At 31.0% G+C, this 27,531-nt stretch overlaps 1 protein-coding gene across 1 annotated transcript in view; it reads right to left on the bottom strand.

Moving 5' to 3' along the window:
* Positions 1-27,531, bottom strand: part of LOC111416197 (sprouty signaling antagonist) — a 94,877-nt gene that overhangs the window by 11,432 nt on the left and 55,914 nt on the right. The window contains exon 3 of the mRNA XM_023048164.2: positions 17,775-17,830. The gene's annotated coding sequence lies outside the window, so the exon portion shown is untranslated. The remainder of the gene's footprint in view (positions 1-17,774; positions 17,831-27,531) is intronic.

The raw sequence follows: 27,531 nt of genomic DNA, 5'->3' as shown, positions 1-27,531 counted from the left end.
TTAAGTGTGTGTTCGCCCACAAAGGAAAACAGTTGATCATAGTTAATCAGTTTCATCATAATTTTTTTTTCTTAGAGTGAATACTTCCTGCTGTAAGAAATCTTTTGATCAAACGCCAACAAGTACTTCTTTTAATTGCAGTATTTGGAAATTTTTCACAAAATAAAGCAATAATCGGTTTTTTCCCGGTTCCATAACACTGAATCACGTAAACTTTTTCCTGTAATGTTAACATTCTGTTTAAAAAACACTTGAAGTTTACTAAATTACAGTTTGAGAGATTAACAGTGACAGGAAAGCAATTTTGTTTTTCCATGGCAGTCTTTGTTAGAAATAAAATTGTTTGATATGGATTTTTTCAAAGTAGGCCGATCAATCCGAAAATTTGCATATGCCCATAGTTTTTCATTCTGAACAAAACTTCTTAGTAACACTTTCACGTACTGTAAACAGAAAAGGTACTTTACCTGCCACAAAAAGAGTTTTTCTTTCACTGTCAAGGCTCACTTGTTTTTTAATAATTGATAATATGTTCAAAATTAGTCGTTAATCAAGCAGGGCTAAACCCCAAAAGATGACAATTAATATCGAAAAAATTTTACCTTTTATAAGAGTCGTTTCACCTATCCGGGGACACACTGTATATCAAATCAACTGTTCAGATTGCCCAAAAATATACATAGGGCAAACCGGTAGGAACATCTTAACTCGTTTCAAAGAACACTCCTCTAAAGAAAACTCAGCTGTCTTTAAACATAAAAAAGAAACGTCACATAACATTCCTGCAGAAAACATAAAACTGCTGAAGAACCTTAAAAAATTGAGAGAGATGGACCTTTATGAAGAGTTACACATTAACATTAATAACAGAAAGAACATACTTATGAACGATTTCGTTGATACCAATAACAATAGACATTTTTTGAATTTCCTGTAAAAATAAAAATAACTGCCTTTTCACACATTCTCCCGATGAATAATATCAATTTAAAAACCTGTAACCCCCGCACATGCTCAATTGCACTCCACTTTTCTTATTCTATTGTGTTTTAACCTTCGATGTGATACCTGTTTTCTTCGTAAGATTGTCGCGTGTGATTTTGTTAAGAATTAAATGTTTTACAAACGGTTTTGAATGTTCAATTCCATCAAACAACCTAATTTTTGACGGTAAATTACCTTTATTATATATTTTATAGTTTTAACTCCAATTCTTTATGTAATACTTATATGTCATTACCTGTTGTTTTTTCTTCAATTTTAGTCGTGCCAAAGAAGAAGAATCATTAGATTCGAAACATATGTAGCACTGATTTAATAAAGAAATTTATACATCGATTCAACTTATGAACTTTTATTCTATGATTTATACGATTTACCTGGAATCCACTATATATAAACCTAATAGTAGGTCTTTTGACCACATAGAGCTGTCAATTTAATATAATAGACCAAAAAATCCCTAGATTTCTTGATTATCTCAAGGATTTCTTAACTATGAGATAAATGGAGGTGGTAGTACGGATGACCCTGTTATCTACGAGATAAATTGTATCTTATAGATAGCTTAACTGATAGATAGCATTGGTTTGGTAGTAACGAGCCTGAGACAGCCAATTTATCTATCGGTTAAAATTATCAAGAGGTGGTAAAAGTGGTTCTAACTCGATCAAATCAATTACACAAATCATAGAAAAGCCAAATTGATGAGATAAATATTCTTTTTGCACTAATTCTTTATGCATAGATAGGCATCTGATAAGTACTAAACACAGGTTAATATGACGTTTCATGTCGCATGATGTTCCAAAATAATATCTAAAAATTTTAATAAAATGACAAAAACTTCTTCCTCGCTATTTATTAATATACAGGTGTTTTAGGTTATTGTAGCAGGACTTTAACAGTCGATAGATCTTTTAAAATTAGCATAAAAACTTCATATAAACATAGGTCGACAAACGCTTTGTTTTGAAGATACAGGGTGTTTGAGTTAAATTTTTTTATTGATTTTTATTTAATATTACACGTGTATTTCAACCGATTTTATTCAAATGTGGTATACGTAGGTTTTTTGGAATGAGAAAGACGATTATGGAGTCCGTTTTACTATAGCCGGTAGAGGTTTGATTGATGCCAACACAATAATATTCATAAAATGAGTAATGTAATTGAAGATTTGACGTGCGATACTATTTCTATTAACTGGCATCGGGTGTACTGCGATTTCTTTGGATATGATAAGGTTATGGTATATGTTTAACCTGGAGTCTATATTTCCATCTGCTTGTATGTATGGTCTGGTAACCCCAACTCCAAAGTCAAAACCTCTGAAGATATTGCAATTTATAACCTATTACAACACTTAAAAAGTTGCTTGTACTTGAGAGAGTGGTTGTTGAACAGCTGTGTGGTCACTTGAATGCTTATAATATTTTACGGCCTGATATCTGTTTTTAAGAAATACTATATCGGTGCTACTGCCTTATTGAATAAATTGCATAAATTGCCAATACATATTGTTACACATCCGGATGAATAGTAAAATTCATTAAATCATTTGATCCAGTTGAATTAATAAAGAACGCGCAGCAAAAAAAAGTGTGAAAAAGTATAATGCCTTTGTGCTTTGTTCAAAAATACTGAATACTGTCATGATTTGACAAGAAGAAGAATCATACCTAAAAAGATATAGTATGGATAAATAGTATAATATGGATTTTGAATTGGTGTGAGACGAAGAGATTGAGGGTTGCTAAGACTCAATGACAGTCTTAGAAGGAAAATAAAAGTCTAACTCTCCATATACAGGGTGTTTCAGGTTTTTGTAACAGTCTATAGACACACTTGGAACATCCAATTTGGTAAACTCCATTCTCCTCCAAATGTCTCTTCTATTTAATCCATGATTATTTGAAAAAATGTTAAGTAGACTTGTTCTATTTGAGAAAGCGAGTGAGATGTTATATTTATCGAAAATATGTCTAGCATTATAAAGGATCTGTCTTTCTTAACATTCTATTAATCAACCTGTCAATAATATAAACCGGAAACCCATTTTGACGTGCTACTGTTTTAATGTAATTAAACTCTTTTATCTTGCTCTCTTCGGATAAAGGATATGTTATTGCCTAAAAATTTATTACTTAGTACTCCACCATTCACAGGAATTAGTATCTCTTCTAGGTGTTGGACACTGCAGATAATAATCAAGTTCAACCCCAATAGGACTTTTTTCATTTAATACAACTTTATTTATATCAGGTTTGTCATTAGCAACCTCATTGTAACAATTCCAATACGATATATAAAATCTCTTGTTGTAGTTTCGTCTAGTTTTCTTCTCTTCGTTTGTAATTCATCATCACATTCATTACTAACAGAACTGTCGCTGTTATCACGTTCGATTATTAATTAAAGTATCCTCTTTTTGATACAAAAAGCCGTTTTGAAAAATCACTTTCATTTCTTGAGAAATAAATTTTATTTTTAAAATGATCGACAACTTTTTCGAATTTTGCAATTTTCGCCGATTAAGTTTTAAAAATTCGTATAAAATCAATTTCTCGGAATATGAGTATGAAAATTTCCCAAAATGTTAATAAAAGAGTCCTCTTTCCAATGAACCAACCCGTTTTGAAAAATAACTTTTAGTTTTTGAGAAAATAATATTTGGAGTTTTGATGAAATTTTAGATGTTGTACAAATTTTCATCGATAATTTTATAAAATTATTTTCTTGAAGGATCCTTGTGGAAATATCACCAATTATTAATTAAAATATCCTCTTTTTAATGCAATAAGCCGTGTTCAAAAATCACTTTTAGTTCTTGAGAAATAAATTTTTGAAATAAGGGTCACGGACTCACGTTTTAGCTTAAAATGAAAGAAACCGAGATCCGATATCATTTCTGTTGATAACTATTGGAAAAATTAAGATATATCGGAGTGTAATATCTTAAAAAAGGCTAAAGAATTAAATGCAACTTGACGCGCTATATTTGAATGGCCAGATATTGTTAAGGTCAGGTTACTCCGAAGAGCTTCAATCGTTCAAAAATATGTTTAGACTCTAATTTTTATAACTTTAGCTAAATAAAGATATTATCATGTATGACAATTACAATATATTATAAGAAAACTTAAATAATAAGGATTTTAACGTGATATAATATGAAATTATGTAACATATGAAACGATTATCATCGGCTGAATTAGTAGAATTTCAAATACTTTCCACCAAACTAGGGCTTATTTTATATCATGGGAACAGATCAAGATATTTTGATGCTTAATATCATAAATGAAAGCCTAATTATTGAGGAATTTAATGTAATATGTCTTTTTCCATTCTAAATTTTAAAACGTTTATAATCAGGTTACTGGTTGTAACTTAAATTGAAAAGCCGTGATTGGATACTATTTCTTTTGATAAATATTTACAACGTTTTGCAAAACGTATTTATCGATGATATAATGGAATGTTAAATTTTGAAAACGTGCCATAAAATCAGGTACCTACCACTTATGATTACCTAAGGTGACTGAAATTTTATATTTAAAAATTATCATGGTTTATTCCAAACTAATCTCTCTATTCAAAATATAAACTTATTAACTCAAAAATTTTTAAATATGCAAAATTCGTTATCTTAAATTGAGTACTGTTTTAAAAGATTCCACAAAACTAAAACAACGATTATGTGGTACTTTATTATTTATTTTTATGTTTTACATGGACTAGTTTTCGAAAACAAAGATCCTATCAGGAATTTGTTTCAAAATGTTATACAGAATGATTAGATTATGTGCCATAAAATAAACACTTTTTCAAGATGTGCCAATGTTCTCTGCAAAAATAAGAAGTTTCCATCCGTCTCAATCGCTCTAGACTGTCACTTTTTAGATCACCATTTCTTTCTAATAAAACTACACAGTCGCACACTCTTCATCAAAATAAAAAATCCTCAAGCCAATTGATCACTCTTTAGAAAGCTTGTCAAGAAATATTTCCAGCTATTCCTAAATTCTTGTATATATTTTATATCTGTAACACATTTTCATGTTTTTTGGAAAATGCTACAAAGAGAATTATCTATGACCTAATATCTTCAAACGAAAAAGCTTGTTGGTATATGCCAAAATAGTACTCAACGATTAAAAAAGGTTTCATAAGGTTCCATAAGAATTTTAGAACGCCGGAATAGCTGATTAGTGTGAATGAGAATGGTTCTAAGCAACCAAAAACATCTTTACGATTATATAAAGTATGATCTTTTTGACACTGTTTCAAAGATTCCAGAAAATAGGAATAAATTTGTTGGTGTATGTCAAAATAGAGCACATTGTTTTGAAATAACTTGATATCATTTCAAAAAGGCAAAACATGTTAATAACCTTAACAGGAATGTTTTTCAGTAAATTCTCGGACAGATATGTGCTAATCAAAATGAGTCTAATAGTTTAAAACAGCTTTAAATATCTCAATGATATCTTGAGATACATAAAATACTTAACGAGAACGAAACAGTTAAAAAGATTCATATCTCGCTGATGTGGAGTCCATCTAGTGGACCAACAGTTGTTTTAAATTCTTAAATCGTTCTATTACAGATGTAGATTGTTAAATTTCTCACGCTTTCTTCTAATTTTATGTAAACTTATCAGATATCAACTTCACCAAGATACCAAGTGTTCTTCATTATCGGTTCTGTGCACTTTATCCTAACATACCTTATTAAATTAAATTTGGTAGATGAGTTGTTGGAACTTAAACTTTCTTAGAAAAACTGCTTTCTCCAAACGTATTTGTAAATAAGATGAAACTTACATACTTATCATGTACTACGTTACATACTTACATACTGATGTGTTTTATGCGATTTTTATCTCGACAACAATTTTGAGTAATGATACAAAACTTTGCAGGAGTATTAAGTACCTGAAAAGAGTACTAAATGATTTCTTTGGTGGCTGAACAAAAGGCTAGGAAATTTGCTTAACAGTACCAAAATATCGCATGGCCGTAACTAAGTCCGGAGAATGTTAAAAAATGAACGAACATGATTGGATTTTCTTTATGAACAGAATCAAATTCTTATCTCGTTGAAAACTGGGGCTAATACATCAGCAAGGTTTAAACGTTACTCAATACTAAACAGGTATGGATCTGACCCATAGGAAGTATACATGGAGAAGGATTGGGTTTCAACTAGTTTAGTGAAAACGCAAAGATTCGAACCACAGGACATCTACAACATATTTCGTACATGTTGAGATTGATTACGGAAAGGGATAAAATCTTAAACAAATCATATCTGCTGAAAGACCTTTTTATTTTGGCTATTCGCGTTTTCCTCCATTTTTGATATTTCTACGAACCCAGTTTAAATAACTGGTTCGTGAAATCCAGACCTGGTAAGTGCAATTTTGTAAGTACCTTGAAGTATCAATTTATGGTAAAAACTTTTACTCTTAACCTCTTGCCAAAAACACCAACAAATGATGTTTTTTTGTGATGAGTTTGATACTTCGAAGTAGAAAAAGATTTAATAGCTTTTGAACTTGATTAATGATAGATGAAAGGTTGAAGAACCACATTATTGCAAAGAGCTTTCACTCTCACGCTCTTCTCAAGAAAATGGTGAGAGTTCTCATTCAATAGTTTCAAAATACCGTAGAGAACCTCAAAAAGTGCTAAAAATCAAATAGAATAACTTCAACAAGGAATTCCTCACAATCTCAGGATCAACCAGAATACCATGTAAATGATGTTTTGGTGACGCATCTATGTTTAGTTGACAGTTAATTTACGAAATGTATCTTTGAGTTTCCCTAAACATTCAAACACTATATGATACGTCAAACATTTCCTTGTATAGAACGTCACATTAAAGCAAAAAAAAATTACTCGATTTTTCTTCGAAATAGTCCCCTAATTAGCACCGCAAAATTTATCCGTATTTTCTTATAAACATTCAGGCTGCGTAGTAAAAAAAAATAATGACGTAGATTTCTTTCAATTCTCAGAAATGATAAAAACTCTCTCTATTTCTTTGAGGGAATTTTAAAAAATACTAATATATACTAAAATATTGAGATAAAAACTTCATATTTTCATGGAATTCACTTATTTCAAAACGTTTGTAATAATCTTATCGGCATTACTCTAATCATTAAAACATATCAAATATAGATTATTGTTTATGAATTTATTGATTTTATAACTAATTTAAATTTTTTTAATTGTCATGTAATATCTAAAAATAAATCTAATTTAATGAATTAAAGTTAATTACTGTCATAGAGAGATAAATAGAGAATAAAATGACATGAAGTTTAAATTAAAATTTTTCAAAAATCAGCGTAAATAACCCAAACCTTGTCTCATAAGTCATAAGACTCTGAACTTGAAGTATTCAATTAATTTTGAAAATCTAATTTTACGGGCATTGATGACTTTGCAATTTAATATAGGACTTTTTTTCATTGAATACAACTTTATTTATATCAGGTTTGTCTTTAGCAACCTCATTGTAACAATCCCAATACGATATATAAAATTTCTTGTTGCAGTTTCGTTTAGTCTTCTCTTCACTTGTAATTCATGATCACATTCATTACTAACAGAACTGTCACTGTTATCACTTTCGATTATTAATTAAAGTATCCTATTTTTAATGCAAAAAGCCGCTTTGAAAAATCACTTTTAGTTCTTGAGAAATAAATTTTTGAAATAATCAAAATTTTTTTTTTGAATTTTGCAATTTTCTTAGATTAAGTTTTAAAAATTCGTATAAAATCCATTTCTTGGAATATGAGTATGAAAATTTCCCAAAGTGTTAATAAGAGTGTCCTCTTTCCAATGAATCAATGTGTTTTGAAGAATAACTTTTAGCTTTTGAGAAAACAATATTTGAAGTTTAGATAAAATTTTCGATGTTGCAATTTTCATCGATAATTTTCAAAATTCGCTATAAAATTAATTTCTTGAAGGATCCTTGTGGAAATATCACCAATTATTAATTAAAGTATCCTCTTTTTAATGCAACAAGCCGTTTTGAAAAATCAGTTTTAGTTCTTGAGAAATAATTTTCGAAATAATCGATAATTTTTCAATTTTTGCAATTTTCGCCGATTAATGCACTCCAATAATATACAACCAATCAGAGTAACGATCGTTTAAAATTTCGACCAATAACGTGAATTTCTTAGTGGATAAAAGTTACCTAGGTTTTTCAACTGAATAAATCACACGTGATATTTTATAACTGATTAAAACGCGACTACCATATATATACTTTTGTTTACGTCACATTTTTGACAACTATAATTAAGTCAAAAATAGTTAATAAATAATTAAAAATTGTTGATAAATCGTGCAATTGTCGTGTATTAATCTCCCTAAAATACGCTCGAGCTTGATTTTAAATCAGGATAATTTTATTTTTAATTCACTCAAGTTTTGTTACCCTTTGGAAATAACTCTCAATCAAAATCAGAAGATAAAATCGCTCCAGCTAAAGCTGTCGCGATTTTATCATGCTTTTGATTTCGAGTTATTTCCATGGTAACAAAACTTTCGTGTAAAAATAAAATTATCCGATTAAAAGTCAAGCTCTTGTGTATTTACCCCCGATTAATGCACTCCAATAATATACAACCAATCAGAGTAACGATCGTTTAAAATTTCGACCAATGACGTAATATTTTAAGTGGATAAAAGTTACCTAGGTTTTTCAACTGAATAAATCACACGTGATATTTTATAACTGATAAAAACGCGACTACCATATATATACTTTTGTTTACCTGTCACATTTTTGACAACTATAATTAAGTCAAAAATAGTTAATAAATAATTAAAAATTGTTGATAAATTGTGCAATTGTCGTGTATTAATCTCCCTAAAATACGCTCGAGCTTGATTTTAAATCAGGATAATTTTATTTTTAATTCACTCAAGTTTTGTTACCCTTTGGAAATAACTCTCAATCAAAATCAAAAGATAAAATCGCTCCAGCTAAAGCTGTCGCGATTTTATCATGCTTTTGATTTCGAGTTATTTCCATGGTAACAAAACTTTCGTGTAAAAATAAAATTATCCGATTAAAAGTCAAGCTCTTGTGTATTTACCCCCGATTAAGTTTTAAAAATTCGTATAAAATCAATTTCTTGGAATATGAGTATGAAAATCTCCCAAAGTGTTAATAAGAGTGTCCTCTTTTCAATGAACAAATACGTTTTGAAGAATAACTTTTAGTTTTTGAGAAAACAATATTTGAAGTTTAATAAAATTTTCGATGTTGCAATTTTCATCGATAATTTTCAAAATTCGCTATAAAATTAATTTCTTGAAGGATCCTTGTGGAAATATCACCAATTATTAATTAAAGTATCCTCTTTTTAATGCAACAAGCCGTTTTTAAAAATCACCTTTAGTTCTTGAAAAATAAATTTTTGAATGAATCGAAAATTTTTTGGAATTTAGCAATTTTCGCCGATCAAGTCTTAAAAATTCGTATAAAATCAATTTCTTGGAATATGAGTACGAAAATTTTCCAAAATAAATATAAAATTAATCTCTTGAAGGATCCTTGTGGAAATATCACCAATTATTAATTAAAGTATCCTATTTTTAATGCAAAAAGCCGTTTTGAAAAATCACTTTTAGTTCTTGAGAAATAAATTTTTAACATAATCTACAATTTTTCGAATTTTGTAATTTTCGCCGATTAAGTTTAAAAAATTCGTATAAAATCAATTTCTTGGAATATGAGTACGAAAATTTCCCAAATTGTTAATAAGAGTGTCCTCTTTCCAACGAACCAACACGTTTTGAAAAATAACTTTTAGTTTTTGAGAGAACAATATTTGAAGTTTTGATAAAATTTTCGATGTTGCAATTTTCATCGTTAACTTGCAAAATTCACGATAATATTAATTTCTTGAAGGATCCTTGTGGAAATATCACCAACTATTAATTAAAGTATCCTCTTTTTAATGCAACAAGCCGTTTTTAAAAATCACCTTTAGTTCTTGAAACATAAATTTTTGAATTAATCGACAATTTTTTGGAATTTTGCAATTTCGCCTATCAAGTTTTAAAAATTCGTATAAAATCAATTTCTTGGAATATAAGTACGAAAATTTTTCAAAACGTTAATAAGAGTGTCCTCTTTCCAATGAACAAATACGTTTTGAAGAATAACTTTTAGTTTTTGAGAAAACAATATTTGAAATTTTAATAAAATTTTCGATGTTGCAATTTTCATCGTTAACTTGCAAAATTCGCTATAAAATTAATCTCTTGAAGGATCCTTGTGAAAATATCACCAATTATTAATTAAAGTATCCGCTTTTTAATGCAACAAGCCGTTTTTAAAAATCACCTTTAGTTCTTGACAAATAAATTTTTGAATTAATCGACAATTTTTTGGAATTTTGCAATTTTCGCCGATCAAGTTTTAAAAATTCGTATAAAATCAATTTCTTGGAATATGAGTATGAAAATTTCCCAAAATGTTAATAAGAGTGTCCTCTTTCCAATGAACCAATACGTTTTGAAGAATAACTTTTAGTTTTTCAGAAAACAATATTTGAAGTTTAATAAAGTTTTCGATGTTGTAATTTTCATCGATAATTTTCAAAATTCCCTATTAAATTTATTTCTTGAAGGATCTTTGTGGAAATATCACCGATTATTAGTAAAGTATTCTCTTTTTAAAGTTACTTCGTTAGTAAAATCAGCATCAAAAAAGTTCATTTAGTATCTTGGGTCCAAATAAGTTGACATATCATTAGGTTTCTTATTAATTTCATTTTTATTCAAATATCGCAATAATGTGGCAATGTATAACTTCAGAAATGTATATATCCGGCCGAAGGGGATGTCGAATATCCGGTATCCGGCTTTTCGCAAAATCACTATCCGTTCCATCACTAATCACATATGAGTAACAAATATGAAATAACCTTTAAAACGAGTCCAAACTAAAAATAGTTTATCTTAAATAATCACCAAGAAACAACAGACATTTAAAACAGGAAGTTAATAACCGGAAGTGTACTTATCTTGTTAGTTTTGAAAGAAAAACTCGTTATATTTGTACTAATTTAATAGGGTTTTAATCTAGTTCTTAAAATTGGTTAAAATTTGTTCCTTTTTAAAATTTTTTATGATTTTAATTTTAACTTTTTTAAGTAGCCCCACAATAAGTTTATTTTTACTTAAACGAAAACAATTAGTAAGAATGTAATTGGATAGCCTCGAGTTTTTTTAAAGGAAAACATTTTTTTTGGTTGAGGACAAATAACAAAGTTTGACGTCAAAAACGTGTTGAAAAATCTGTTTCACAGCTGATGGGTTTGGTTCGTTTTCTACGATCGTCCTATTTGACCCGTCGGAGGAGATTAATTATCGTACTCGAGTGGCTGTGTGCTCAGTTCGAACCGAACCAAAACGCGCTTATTCAAAACTTCATTCATAAGAATAATCCATGCGTAGCGAAAACTCTAAATTACTTCCGGTCTAATATCTCTAACAAACCGAACTCATAAATACCTTTTTAAAAGAATGATTTTCTAGATTTCTAGGAAAACCTAATAAAATTATATTTCATTGGTTTAATGGTATCAGATTTTTAATTAAATTCAGTTATATTAATAATAAGAAGTATCTATGAAAACAAGGAAAAAATTTTAAATCAATTGGTGACCTCAAGAACACGCGACGGCCGCGTTTATCACCGGATGTGTTTCACAAAAACCGTAACAGATAGATATTTGCGTAAATAGACGTCGACGACGATGACGACGAGGATGTCTGGAAACGAAAAGTAGCGAAAACAAGCGAGATAGCGTTATTATTTAGATTTGCCGACGTTGCCAAATTTAATTTGGGACAGCAACAACTATTAATCAAAAAATTAAAATGAAAAATTATCTCGAAACTAAAAAAACTTTTTAAACCACTTTTTTTATGCTTGTAAATCTATATCAAGATTTATTTATTTATAACTTAAATTTAAAAAAGAAATGTTTTAAAAGCTTTTTTAAAAATATTTTAATCAAAACTTGTTATTAAAAGCTAAAAATGGTAAATTAACTCCAAAATATTAATGGTATTTCTTAAGCAATAAAAAATAGTGCAAACTGAATCGAAATTGATGGTAAGGTAAAATCGATGTAATACACAGATAACTTGTATGTGTATAAATGTATTAATAGAAGTTGATACACATTGATTACAGAAATTCACGGATCGTTTGTGGTTGCCTCATTCGATTAATGACTTTAGATTAATACAGAAAAAGCGTCGATTAATCAACTTCTTCGATATGGTTCAAGCTTCCATGAATATCCACAGATTGTACTTTAAAATCCTTTCTAGATGTTGGTCGCAAAACTTGAAGATCATAACGCCCTAATCAATACTACATTACAAAAAATGTTACATTTAAACCAAACAATAACGAAGAATTGTAAATATTTGCAGGGATTCACCAAGATTGTAATGAAGCCATTCCAATTAAAGCAAAATATGATTACATTTTGTGGATATCGATAATGAACGAAGATGACAAATTCTAAAAGGACCACGTTCTTCATGATTGTAAGAGATATATGTTGAAGAAGTTGCCCTTAGATCCTAATCTCAGCATTGAGAAGGAAATCATTTTCTTCAAAACCAAATTAAATAAGTGCATTATATAGAATATCAAGCATATTGTGTGATTTTGTATTATATCAAGGTTCAACTAAATAATAAATCATGACGAATCCTTCTAATTACTAATGAATGTTAATTTTACAAGTCACTCCGGGATTTGCCAATCTCATTTCAACAAGGAATGAATTTGATGCAAGGTAGATGGTCCAAGAAGAGCTTGGATGGATTCGTAGGATATTATCAAGTGTATTGATGAAGATTTTCCTATGAACAGAAATCATATAGACTTCTTTATGAAAAAAAGTAAGGAAAATGACTTGTTAGCTTTGTATAATACTTTTTGAAAACAGTTCAGAAATCCAGAAAAAATCTGTGAATACACATTCACTTGGATTGGTGTTTGGGTTTCTATCAAGGAAGACATTTCGGTGGATCCTGCAAGATATTCACATGCAGTGTGCGAGTTGAATTATTTAGAACGAAAATACTTAGGTTACAGTTTGCTATTGGAAAGATTACTTGCAAAGTGATATAACTATGCAAGTGGTTACATTGACGATGTAGCTATCCTATTAAGAGGTAAATATAACATAATGTTTAATAGAATGCAAGAAGGGTTTCACTTTTGCTTCATTTGAAGAAGGGTATCATCTATGTAGTAAAATTATCACAATTTATTTCCCAGCCTAATCTACAATTATAATTTGACAAACATTAAGCTAAATGTAGAAGGAAGAGGAGCATCCGAAAAAATATTAAGTAGTGATGATTAAATTACCATGAGCTAACCAAGATACCATTGTAATATCTAGATAACAAGACCATTACCATGTCACCAAATTATTAATCAATGGCAGCGAAGATACTGGCACCATGACTCAGCATAACACCATTCTTTATATACCATAGGAAAATTAATGTATCAGAGGTATTTAATCGATTATTTGTTCCAAAAGTAAAGATTTTGACTGAAGGTACCGAATTTTCTTCAACATTCTGGGTGCGGAATTTGGACAAGGGTGACAAAAGTAACTAATAGCTCCCCCGAATACCATTGGAAAACTAATAGATCAATCCAGCATTATCCCCGGTTGTTCAGATTTCTTTAAAATACTTTATCATGCAGGAAAATTTGATGTGTTAGCAGTAATATCCGCCAATCTCTTGCTAGTTGGCCCTACGAACAGTGAAGTTCAAAAAAAGAAGAAATTTAATGTTAGCCGTATAAATATTCTATTGCTAAAAATAACGACTATATTTTGACACTCTTAATTGCATTTTAGCAACATAGCGATGTACAGTTCCTAGCAATATTCTAATTTTGGTCATCACTGACAAACACTTAAGCTATAAAAGTCAGCTATATAAGACAATTTAATTGCAGTACATTTACGTTGCGCGTAATTGAAGGTCAATAAATTTGAAAGAATCGTTTTCGTTCACAAAATGTGAATCTTATGTTCTCCTTATCTTCAAGTTTATATATATGGGTGCCTCATTTTTCTCGTAACAATCTTTAACAAAATCGCAAATTCTTACAGTTGTAGATCCTCAATAACTTTATACGGATTTCTCTAGCTATCTCTTAATACAATGTTTTCTCTAAAATCTTGTCTTAACTCTCGCATAATTTCAAATCATTCTTTTTTCATTCACTACCCTTAATTAACTTAACATCCTTTCTACCACCCGTCTTAATAACAACCCGACTATTCCTCGTCGGTCTCATTCTCTTGATCCTAATCATCAGAAAACTAATATATCAAGAGTTTATCTCTCGGTTATTCTTTAGAAAACTTATTTCTTGGAGTAACCTTAAAAAGATGAGATTTTCTCCCAAGATCCAAAACAGGTTGTTTAGGACGCTTAACAAAACTGCTCTAAAAGTAGTCAAAATAAACTGCTGTAAAGCTGATAGCTCCGTGGTTATCAATCTACTATCTGATTTCCGCTAGAAACGTTAGTCTCAGTAAGATAAATTGAGAAGACTAGAGAGGCAGTAAGATAAGATTGAAATTTAAATTCGTACTTTTTCGTGTTTGGCAAAACTAAATAGTCTAGAATCACTCCGGAATGCATCGCAAAGCTAATTGATCGGTTATTGTTGCCCGGCTATCTATTTTCCTCTAAAAACCCTAATTTGTCCCGTAGATTTTGGTCACTATTCTCTACAAAAAGCCTTAAATTCTAAAGTCAGTTGCTTCCACCATTCTATTATGCCTCGCTCTTGTGATAACTTTCTGCTTGCTTTTTAACATCAATTCTCTTCCGTTTTCCCTCTTCCTTTGTCTATACCCATCCCTTTTGCACAACACTTTTTTTTATCTCTTTACTTTCTCCATATCGATTCTTCGAGTCTAATTGTGCATAACAATATGACATGTCTAACTACATGTCATATATTCGCAAAGTTTATTTATTCAAATCTTCAACAGTACAACTTTCAATATATTTAGGATACAGTTCTAAACTCGGAAAAATAAAATTGCCACATAAATTACAAATAGTTACAAATAAAATTGTTTGTGTTAATAAGGATACCTGACTATTCAAAACTTACATTGCTCAGTAATAAAGCATATCTCACTCTCTAAGCGAGTGGTCAAAAACATATACAAAATGTGGCCAACATCCGTAGAGGAGGAACTAAGATTTATTTTCAAATAAATGGATTTCTCATTCTGTTAAGATTATAATCTTATATTTCATCTGATATTCATGGAGATCTTGTGAAAAGTTATTACGCGGTCAAGATCATTCAAGTAGCATCATCGCAGTTAAAGTTTGAGGACAATCATCATCTTTAATAATTCGTCAACTATCCATTTAAACGATTTGAGTCTGCAGTTTCCAAAACTAGCCCTCAGAATAAGTACTTATTCTGATGAATATTATGCGAGATTATGCTAAATATGAGTATTGGAAGAAGAAATGCTTTACCATCCAGGTCGGTAAGATTGAAAGTTTATGACCAAACCTGCAGAAAATTCAGTTATGTCTGCAAAGAATCGGTGCGACAAAGAGAACAGGGCTTGGCGAATTAAAGCATGATGGTCCTGGATTTTGTGGGGTGATAAATTGAGAAGACCCAAACGAGTCCGTTGCGACCTCCATTATCACTGTCGTCTTCCACTTAATGAATTAAAATACGTTCCAAGAGTTTGGCATAAATGTGCGCACAATGAAGGAAATATATTAGTTTGAGGTTACTTCGTCACATTCAGACAATTATAGATCAAGAGCAGTACATTCTCGTCAATACCATGATGCCTGGTGTACGTTCGTTGGACCTCTAGTAAAAAAATGACCACACATATCCTACTTATCAATCCAGGACTGGTTTAGAAACCACATTGTGGGTGTCATAGAGTAGCCCATTCAAAGCCTCGAGCACAATCCCACTCAGACTATGTTGAATGAACTCAGCAAATGCTTCACAGTAGTATCAACAATCAGTACAACTAGAAGCAGGATATCCAAAAACAAGGATCAACCACTTCTTTCAGAAGACCTCAAGTAGATTTGAACATCTTCTAAAAAAAATTCATAATGATTTATCTTTATAAGGTGGAAAGATGTGTGAGCACGTTTATGCCAAACTTTTGGAACGTACTTTCATTCATTAAGTTTCATCGAAAACTACCCACATTACTTAATAATAGGCATATATTTCATGATGATTTATTAAGAAATCAAATTTTAACGATTTCTTTAAATTAGCCGAAAAAGAAGTAGGTTTTAGAACGTAGGTCCACGATGTCAGCGCCCACTTGATCTCCGTTTTAGCAGCGACGTTGCCACTTTTATAGCCCTCCTCCTTCTCCTCTATTTCTGTTTTTTTACGTCTCGACAAAATCCTCCTCATCTCGAGGGGAGGTCGACCAAATGACCGACCGGAAACGGGATTAATTTACGATCGTTGTGGACGCATTATTTTTATCGCCTACCGAGAAGGAAAAAACAACAACATTTTTTTTAAGTATACGCCCAACTTTGAAATCATTGCCCCCTTAAAATTCAAAGATATCAAAAAATCGAAAAGAATGAGTAAAAAAAAGAAGTAGATTTTTTTGTGGGATCGAATGGGAACCGAATCCGAGAGTGTTGTGTAAGGTGAGTGATGACGAAGAGGTGTGGTGGAGTGTACACGGTGGCAACTAAAGTGGACAAATGCGTTTTTCATTTCCGCTGACCGCTCCTGTGCGAAGAAGAACGACCCAACGGGGCAACAAGCAGCAGCCTCTAGGCAGCTGGCCAAAGCCCGAATGACCACAACACAGAGTCGTATTCAATAAAATTGGATTAATATAAATTGTATTATTATAAAATTTAAAAAATCCTTTAAAATTGGATGAATAATTATTTTCCCGATAAAATCATTATTCATTGAGACGCATCCAAAAGAATTTCCGGTATTCCGCACTAAAATTAAAAAGAAATTTTAAAATGACTAATTTCCTCTTTCTATTAAATCATAACATAAACGATTCAATCATCAACCAAAAACGTACGGAAATAACGCGTCGTCTTTTTGCTAGTATTCGATAAAACAAAAATGTTTGTTTATATTTTCTAATAAAATGGAGCAACCACATGGACGAAATATACAAGGATGATAAAATTAATCGCCTTCGAAGAGAAAACAGCTAGTTTCGGTGTCAACCTATAAGAATTTTGGTAAAACACTATTTTTTTTGACCATTTTTGAACGATCTTTTTGAAGATATATTTTGACAAATTTTTTTTTGATTTTATAAAAGACGGTCCTGTTTTTTGAAAGAACCTTCCGATGACAATTGAAACCGCCACGCCGTGTAACCGCGGCTCTCGACGTTCGAGCGTCCTCCTCCCACGTCCGGACCCCTCCGAGGACCCCTTTCGAGCCCCCTTCTTCGCGGTGTCGACCTTCCGAGGCCGAGGCGTACACTCAGGTTAAAAAGGTTTACTTCTTCTTCGAGAACCGACCGTTTCTCGAACGAAAAATCCCAACCAAAACATTTCTCATTTTATTAAGTTTAAAATAATAAAGTCTCAAAATTTTTTTATATCAATTATAAAATTTGTTTTAAAAATATGAAGATAGTTGATTAGATTTTTATACTTACACTTCAAATAATCCTCAACTCATGCCAATAAGGATTCATCTGGATCGTTTTGTTTTCTGAAACAACAAAAAAACAATCACATTTTTGTTATATATTAATAGTGTTATATGTTATGATAAAGAGACAATTTGAAACTAATTGATGACAAATATGTGATGGATATGGGATTACAAGCTTAAGATGGTAATAGAAAAACTTAACACAGCTCAAAATAAATCTAAACAGCTATAACTCATTTTAATGATATCTTAAAGTAAGCAAAACTGTTTTTATTCAGCTATAACAGCTTTCATTCAGTTAAGATTTCCCTCTACCATTTAAGACTGCCTTCAAATTCAGTATACTTGTGGATGCTTGAAGATAACATAAGATGGTTTATGACAGATTGGGATTCTTAATTGCCAACCAATTACAGATATTTTCATCTAACGATTGTGGTTTGTATCCAGTTTACATTTTTTTATCATCATTTTGAAAAAAATCGCTGAAAATCGAATTCTTTAGATATCTTGATGAAATGTTTAGGTCTTATAATGGAAAGTTGTACTTTTTACCGAAAAGTTTACCCTTCTTGAAAATCTTTATTCGTTCTTAAGATATTAATTATTGAACTCAACCTGAATAATTTTGATTTTATAAAGTTAAAGTTTTTGAATAATTTTTAGAAACTCGCCAATAATCGAATTCTTAAGATATCTTGATGAAATCTTCGGGATTTATAGAGGAAAGTGAATAAAACCGTTCTTGAAAATCTTTATTCATCCTTAAGATAATAATTATAGAACTCAACCTGAATTTTTATGACTTCATAAAGATTACAATTTTTACAATTATTTTCAAAAAATCGAATTTTTAAGATATCTTGATGTAATCTTCGGGATTTATAGAGGAAAGTATATACTTTTTAGCAAACAAAACCTTTCTTGAATATCTCTATTCGTTCTTAAAATAATAATTATTGAAATGAACCTGGATTCTTATAAAGTTTAAAATTTTTATAATCATTTTTAAAAAATCGAATTCTTGACATATCTTGATGAAATCTTTGGGATTTATAGAGGAAAGTGTATACTTTTCAGTAAACAAAACATTTCGTAAAATATCTACTCGTTCCTAAGATAACTATTGAACGCCACCTGAATTTTGATAAATTTTATCATGTTTTGCAATCATTTTTAAATAATCGCAAAAAATCGAATTCTTAAGATATTATGATGAAACCTTCGGGATTTATAGAGAAAAGTATACAGTTTTTAGTGAATAAAACCTTTCTTGAAAATCTCTATTTGTTCTTCAGACAATATTTATAAAACTCAAGTTGAATTATTATGACTTTATAAAGATTACAATTTTTACAACTATTTTTTAAAAAATCACAAAAAATCGAATTCTTAAGATATCTTGATGAAATCTTCGGGATTTATAGAGGAAACTATGTACTTTTTAGTAAACAAAACCTTTCTTTAATATCTCTATTCGTTCTTAAGATAATAATTATTGAAATGAACCTCGATTCTTATAAAGTTTAGAATTTTTTATAATCATTTTTAAAAAATCGAATTCTTGTGATATCTTGATGAAACCTTTGGGATTTATAGAGGAAAGTGTATACTTTTCAGCAAACAAAACATTTCGTGAAAATATCTACTCGTTCCTAAGATAACTATTGAACGCCATCTGAATTTTGATAAATTTTACAATTTTTTGCAATCACTTTTAAATAATCGCAAAAAATCGAATTCTTAAGATATTATGATGAAACCTTCGGGATTAATAGAGAAAAGTATACAGTTTTTAGTGAACAAAACCTTTCTTGAAAATCTCTATTCGTTCTTCAAACAATAATTATAAAACTCAAGTTAAATTATTATGACTTTATAAAGATTACAATTTTTACTAGTTTTTAAAAAATCACAAAAAATCGAATTCTTAAGATATCTTGATGCAATCTTCGGGATTTATAGAGGAAACTATGTACTTTTTAGTAAATAAAACCTTTCTTGAATACCTCTATTCGTTCTTAAGATAATAATTATTGAAATGAACCTGGATTCTTATAAAGTTTAGAATTTTTTATAACCATTTTTTAAAAATCGAATTCTTGAGATATCTTGATGAAACCTTTGGGATTTATAGAGGAAAGTGTATACTTTTCAGCAAACAAAACATTTCGTGAAAATATCTACTCGTTCCTAAGATAACTATTGAACGCCACCTGAATTTTGATAAATTTTACCATTTTTTGCAATCATTTTTAAATAATCGCAAAAAATCGAATTCTTAAGATATTATCATGAAATCTTCGGGATTTATAGAGAAAAGTATACAGTTTTTAATGAACAAAACCTTTCTTGAAAATCTCTATTCGTTCTTCAAACAATAATTATAAAACTCAAGTTGAATTATTATGACTTTATAAAGATTACAATTTTTACAACTTTTTAAAAAATCACAAAAAATCGAATTCTTAAGATATCTTGATGAAATCTTCGGGATTTATAGAGGAAACTATGTACTTTTTAGTAAACAAAACCTTTCTTGAATATCTCTATTCGTTCTTAAGATAATAATTATTGAAATGAACCAGGATTCTTATAAAGTTTAGAATCTTTTATAATCATTTTTAGAAAATCGAATTCTTGAGATATCTTGATGAAACCTTTGGGATTTATAGAGGAAAGTGTGTACTTTTCAGCAAATAAAACATTTCGTGAAAATATCTACTCGTTCCTAAGATAACTATTGAACGCCACCTGAATTTTGATAAATTTTACCATTTTTTCCAATCATTTTTAAATAATCGCAAAAAATCGAATTCTTAAGATATTATGATGAAAACTTCGGGATTTATAGAGAAAAGTATACACATTTTAGTGAATAAAACCTTTCTTGAAAATCTCTATTCGTTCTTCAGACAATAATTACAAAACTCAAGTTGAATTATTATGAGTTTATAAAGATTACAATTTTTACAACTAGCTTTTAAAAAATCACAAAAAATCGAATTCTTAAGATATCTTGATGAAATCTTCGGGATTTATAAAGGAACCTATGTACTTTTTAGTAAACAAAACCTTTCTTGAATATCTCTATTCGTTCTTAAGATAATAATTATTGAAATGAACCAGGATTCTTATAAAGTTTAGAATCTTTTATAATCATTTTTAGAAAATCGAATTCTTGAGATATCTTGATGAAACCTTTGGGATTTATAGAGGAAAGTGTATACTTTTCAGCAAACAAAACATTTCGTAAAAATATCTACTCGTTCCTAAGATAACTATTGAACGCCACCTGAATTTTGATAAATTTTATCATGTTTTGCAATCATTTTTAAATAATCGCAAAAAATCGAATTCTTAAGATATTATCATGAAATCTTCGGGATTTATAGAGAAAAGTATACAGTTTTAAGTGAACAAAACCTTTCTTGAAAATCTCTGTTCGTTCTTCAAACAATAATTATAAAACTCAAGTTGAATTATTATGACTTTATAAAGATTACAATTTTTACAACTTTTTAAAAAATCACAAAAAATCGAATTCTTAAGATATCTTGATGAAATCTTCGGGATTTATAGAGGAAACTATGTACTTTTTAGTAAACAAAACCTTTCTTGAATATCTCTATTCGTTCTTAAGATAATAATTATTGAAATGAACCAGGATTCTTATAAAGTTTAGAATCTTTTATAATCATTTTTAGAAAATCGAATTCTTGAGATATCTTGATGAAACCTTTGGGATTTATAGAGGAAAGTGTATACTTTTCAGCAAACAAAACATTTCGTAAAAATATCTACTCGTTCCTAAGATAACTATTGAACCCCACCTGAATTTTTATAAATTTTATCATGTTTTGCAATCATTTTTAAATAATCGCAAAAAATCGAATTCTTAAGATATTATGATGAAACCTTCGGGATTTATAGAGAAAAGTATACAGTTTTTAGTGAATAAAACCTTTCTTGAAAATCTCTATTCGTTCTTCAGACAATATTTATAAAACTCAAGTTGAATTATTATGACTTTATAAAGATTACAATTTTTACAACTATTTTTTAAAAAATCACAAAAAATCGAATTCTTAAGATATCTTGACGAAATCTTCGGGATTTATAGAGGAAACTATGTACTTTTTAGTAAACAAAACCTTTCTTTAATATCTCTATTCGTTCTTAAGATAATAATTATTGAAATGAACCTCGATTCTTATAAAGTTTAGAATTTTTTATAATCATTTTTAAAAAATCGAATTCTTGTGATATCTTGATGAAATCTTTGGGATTTATAGAGGAAAGTATATACTTTTCAGCAAACAAAACATTTCGTGAAAATATATATTCGTTCTTAAGATAACTATTGAACGCCACCTGAATTTTTATAAAGTGTACAATTTTTTGCAATCATTTTTAAATAATCGCAAAAAATCGAATTCTTAAGATATCTTGATGAAATCTTCGGGATTTATAGAGGAAAGTATGTACTTTTTAGTGTACAAAACATTTCTTGAAAATCTCTATTCGTTCTTAAAATAATAATTATTGAACTCAACCTGGATTCTTATAAAGATTAGAATTTTTATAATCATTTTAAAAAAATCGAATTCTTAAAATATCTTGATGAAATCTTTGAGATTTATAGAGGAAAGTATATACTTTTCAGCAAACAAAATATTTCGTGAAAATGTCTATTCATTCTTAAGATAACTATTGAACGCCACCTGAATTTTTATGAAGTTTACCATTTTTTGCAATAATTTTTAAATAACCGTAAAAAATCAAATTCTTAAGATATCTTGATGAAATCTGTGGGATTTATAGAGAAAAGTACATACTGTTCAGCAGATAAAACATTTCGTGAAAATATCTATTCGTTCTCAAGATAACTATAAAACGCCACCTGACTTTTTATAAAGTTTACCATTTTTTGCAATCATTTTTAAATAATCACAAAAAATCGAATTCTTAAGATATTATGATGAAATCTTCGGGATTTATAGAGGAAAGTATATACTTTTCAGCAAACAAAACATTTCGTGAAAATATCTATTCGTTCTTGAGATAATAATTATTGAACTCAACCTGGATTCTTATAAAGTTTAGAATCTTTTACAATCATTTTTAAAAAATCGAATTTTTAAGATATCTTGATGAAATCTTTGGGATTTATAGAGGAAAGTATATACTTTTCAGCAAACAAAACATTTCGTGAAAATATATATTCGTTCTTAAGATAACTATTGAACGCCACCTTAATTTTTATAAAATGTACCATTTTTTGCAATCATTTTTAAATAATCGCAAAAAATCGAATTCTTAAGATATCTTGATGAAATCTTCGGGATTTATAGAGAAAGGTATGTACTTTTTAGCGAATAAAACCTTTCTTGAAAATCTCTATTCGTTCTTAAAATAATAATTATTGAATGCAACCCGAATTCTTATAATTTTATAAATTTTACAATTTTTTGCAATCAGTTCTAAAATATCGTGTAAAATTGAATTCTTAACACATCTTCATGAAATTTTCATAATTTAAAAAGCAAGTTATATACTTTTTCGCAAACAAAACCATTTCTGTTCGTTTTTGAGATCATAATTGTTGAAGTGAATCTAAATTTTACCATATTTAAAAAATGGTGAAAAATCTTTCATTCACATAAGACAGTTTTGAATATTTGAAAGCAGTCTGAATGGTTCGATGATAATTAGGATATTACTTGATAGTTTTTGATACTTATATATCATCTTAGAGCTTAAAGATGAGATAATGTTATAAGATGAGAGGAGTTTCTTCATGAAGCCTTTTCACAAATTTTTGCAATATATATAAAAATTTTATTATATGCCTTAATTTAATATAAAAATATCATTTCAATTTCCATAATTAAGCCCAAACCGTTTTTTAAAAAATCGCCGAAGAACAATAAAACCAAAAAAACGTAACCCCAAAACGAAATAAACGTGATGAAGAAAAAAGAATCACCCACGTGTTATAATAATACGCCGTGTAAAAAGAACGAGAGACACCTGAACAGAAAAAAAAATTCAACAAAACGACAAGAAGATTTCTTCTTCTCCGTCTACATCTTTTCCATCTTCTTCTCCATCTTTTTCTCCAAACTTATTCCTTCTTATTTTTCATCTCCGTCTCTTTGTCCACGTTCCAAACTTTTTTCCACCATCTTCCACCACGTTCGAAACCAACTCGGTTCCCTCTTCTTCTCGACATCGTCCGCGTCGCGTTCTTCTTATTGGGCCACGAAAAGATATTCACCTGGACATTCTTGATAAGGCACCTACGTTCGTGGTCAAAAATACGGTTTTAAAGAGAGGGTCTCGTCCCCTCTTCACCTCTCAAAGGAGAGGTCTTTTTCTGGCTCGAAAAGGACCTGAACGGAGGGTGAAGGGAGAAAAAGCGAAATCATGAAGGATCCCGAGAAGAAGAAGCGTGTGCTCTCTCGAAAGTGTCGAACAAAGAAGTCGTAAGCGTGCTGGTTAAGGTTAATACACACTATTTGTTGAAAAGCAGCAAAGAAAACAAAAACAGAACAATTTTTTTATTTTATGCTTAGGTTGGATTAATTTGAAGAAAATTAAGACTTTTTTGAAGTAATAATTAAGAAAAAGAGAACTTTTTTGATGTTGTACAAAAAAAAACGTTTTGTTTCTTGCTACCTAAGACTTGAAGTGTGTCTGAACCTTTGAAGACGGTTTTGTTGTTCGTGGGGCCCCCAATAGAAGAACTTAAGAGTGTGTGTGTGTGTGTAGTGATTCTGAGTTGGATAAAGAGAGAGAGGAAAATCGTTGACCCGGTGCTGCTTGCCTACCGGTTCGGCTACCGCGCTACGCGGTCGGCCGGACGGGGCCCCCGCTGAAGACGGTTGGGGACGTGAAGGGAAGGTTTGGGAGCGCGCGCGCTCCGGGGATCATGGTCGGGGGAACACAGGGGGAAACGGGCGCAAGGCGCGGGTCGAGGAGGCGAGACCGGGCGGCGGTTATCGGGGACAATGCCGCCGCGGGGAAAATGTGAAATAGAAGTTTTGTTTGGACCATAACACCAAAGAAAGAAAGAAAGAAGAAGAAAAAGTTGGAATGGAAACAATTTTTTTGTAGATGAAGAAAGATTTGGAGAAATTGTTTTTTTAACACTTGAATAATCTAATTTCAATAAAAGTTACGATTCGAATTAAAAATCTTTTAAAATAGAAACAAGCGTTTGGATTTATCTCGAAAGCCAACCAAGATTATTTCCGGTTATTAACTTCCGATTGAAACTTTCCACAGCATTTTGAGTACTTTTTAACTTGTACCCATAATATGTAAAAACAATCGTCAGAATAGCTGATTAGTTATATATTATTTATGTGCTATTAATTTCTATGCAGTAAAAATGTTTAAGTACTACAAATGCCATTTTAACCACTTTTGTATTCCGTACTCAACCCATAATATATCTGCTTGGTCCACCACTACGCACTTGTTGAATGATCTAATGCAGCTGAAATTTGTAATTTTGAGTCAAGTTACGATTTTGTTATTCTGCCATTATAAAATTCTTATGTTTATGGAGGAAGAATGGTAATCACAATGTAATCACAGTGTACTATACCCACTTTTGTGGAACCTCACCCTGGATAGCCTCTTGAACCGCCTCGCTGAAGCCAACTTTATCACAGTTGGTTACGCAGATGATTTAACCATTCTTGTCAAAGGCAAGTATATAAACGTGCTGTTTGATAGGATGCAAGTAGCTCTTAAATTGATAGAGACCTGGTGCGACGAACAAAGACTCTCTGTGAATCCTAAGAAGACAGAGTTGATTCTTTTCACACGGATGAGGAAGGTTGGCAAGCCCAGAATGCCATCCCTTGCTAATACTCCATTAGCATTGTCAAAAGAAGTTAAATATCTGGGCATCACGCTTGACAATAAAATGACATGGAGAGCCCACCTAGATAATAGAGTTAAAAAAGCATACGTTGCATTCGGTCAATGCCGGAGGGCTATAGGTAAGACATGGGGTTTGTCACCCAAAAATGACCTCTGGATTTACACAGCTGTAATCCGACTTATGCTTACATATGGTGCAGTAGTATGGTGGTCAAAGACCCTACAGTCTACATCTACTGCTGCACTTATTAAAGTACAGAGACTTGCGTGTTTGTATGTTACAGGTGCACTGCGGACTACCCCCACTGCAGCCATGGAAAACATGTTAAACCTAACGCCACTTCATTTGTTCATCCAAGAGGTGGCATTGGTGACCATGATTCGACTGCGAGCAGCAGGAATTCTAATGGGTAAGAGAAACAGTAAAAATGCCAATCTCTGGAACGAAATGGTGGAATACTCACCAATTCTGGATTGTGTAACGGACATTACACTCCTACAACACATTTTTACGAAGAAATATCTCACCCACCCAAGTTCCACAGAAGTAGAGGTAAAAAACAGCCTTAAAATCTACACTGATGGTTCAAAGAGACGGGAAGGAGCTGGAGCCGGAGTCTTTTTGTACGATCTTCGACTCCACGTATCTGAACCTCTAGGTAAAAGTACCACCGTCATACAGGCGGAATTAATCGCCATACAACTTGCCGCTGACGTTATTGTCAGATCCAACTTGGTAGGTAAGACTTTTACAATTTATACTGACAGTAGACAAGCTATTTTGGCCCTGAGTAGAATAACAATTTACTTCAGGACTTGTTATGGGTTGTCATCTGACATTGGAGAAGGCCGCAGTGCGTAACTGTGTTATACTTCAATGGATAAAAGGACACTCGACTTGTTCAGGTAACAAGCACGCTGATAGGCTTGCCAAAAGGGCTGCCAAGCGAGCGCCATGTTCGCCTGAACCGATAATCGCTCCGTCCTTATCAACTCAGATTGAGATAATTAAAGATTTTACCCACAAAAAGTTTATGAACTGGTGGGATAGGGTTAAGGGCTGCCATCTGTCTAAGGAAGTATTATATTATCCTTCAGCAGAGGCAGCCTTGTCTTTCGTAAGGCTTGGCAGAAACGCTCTACGAACTGTAACGGGATTCGTCACGGGTCACTGTAAGGTAAACAAGCATCTTTATAACCTTAAGCTTGCTGTTAGTCCTCTCTGTCGCCTCTGTAAAGAGAGCGAGGAGACGGTCTGACACATCTTGTGTGAATGCCCCACTCTGCAAGACCTCAGAATGAGAGAGTTCGGAGAGGAATGGCCGACCACAGATGGCATCAGGAACACACCTCTGAGCTGTATCCTAGCCTTCGGAAATTCCTTAGGCTGGTTGATGTAGCCGGAGAGAGTGTAGGAGGACGTACAAGGGGCCCGTTGGGGTCTAGGTGCTGTATGCGGAAGCATACCCTCCGCTTTCCAACATACATACATATATGGTAATCACAATTTCTATTTCTCTATGTTTTTATGATGGTGAGTGTTTATTGGAAAAATTGTCCAATAAAAGTAATGAAGTAAAGCAAAAAAGTATTTCCCTCCAGTTTTTCTTGAAAGTATCCTCTCACCAAGCCCAAATTTTGTACATTGTTGGTAGTGCATATTTGCACTTGCCAAAGTTATTTGGATAAATAACATCAATTTTAACCAACATCTAGTTATGTTCCAAACATAGGCATACTATTCCGGTAATTTTTGCAAATCTCTAATTTTAAGAATAAGGAGACGTAGTTTTGTTAGAAACCCAGGATTATCGATTTTCAAAAGGAAGAGAGGATTCCAAAATTGGATTTAATGATGCCAA

This window comes from Onthophagus taurus, chromosome 11, assembly GCF_036711975.1.
Source record: "Onthophagus taurus isolate NC chromosome 11, IU_Otau_3.0, whole genome shotgun sequence".
NCBI lineage: Eukaryota > Metazoa > Arthropoda > Insecta > Coleoptera > Scarabaeidae > Onthophagus > Onthophagus taurus.
Note: the sequence above shows the minus strand (reverse complement) of the source record. Positions and strands in the feature narration are given on the sequence as shown.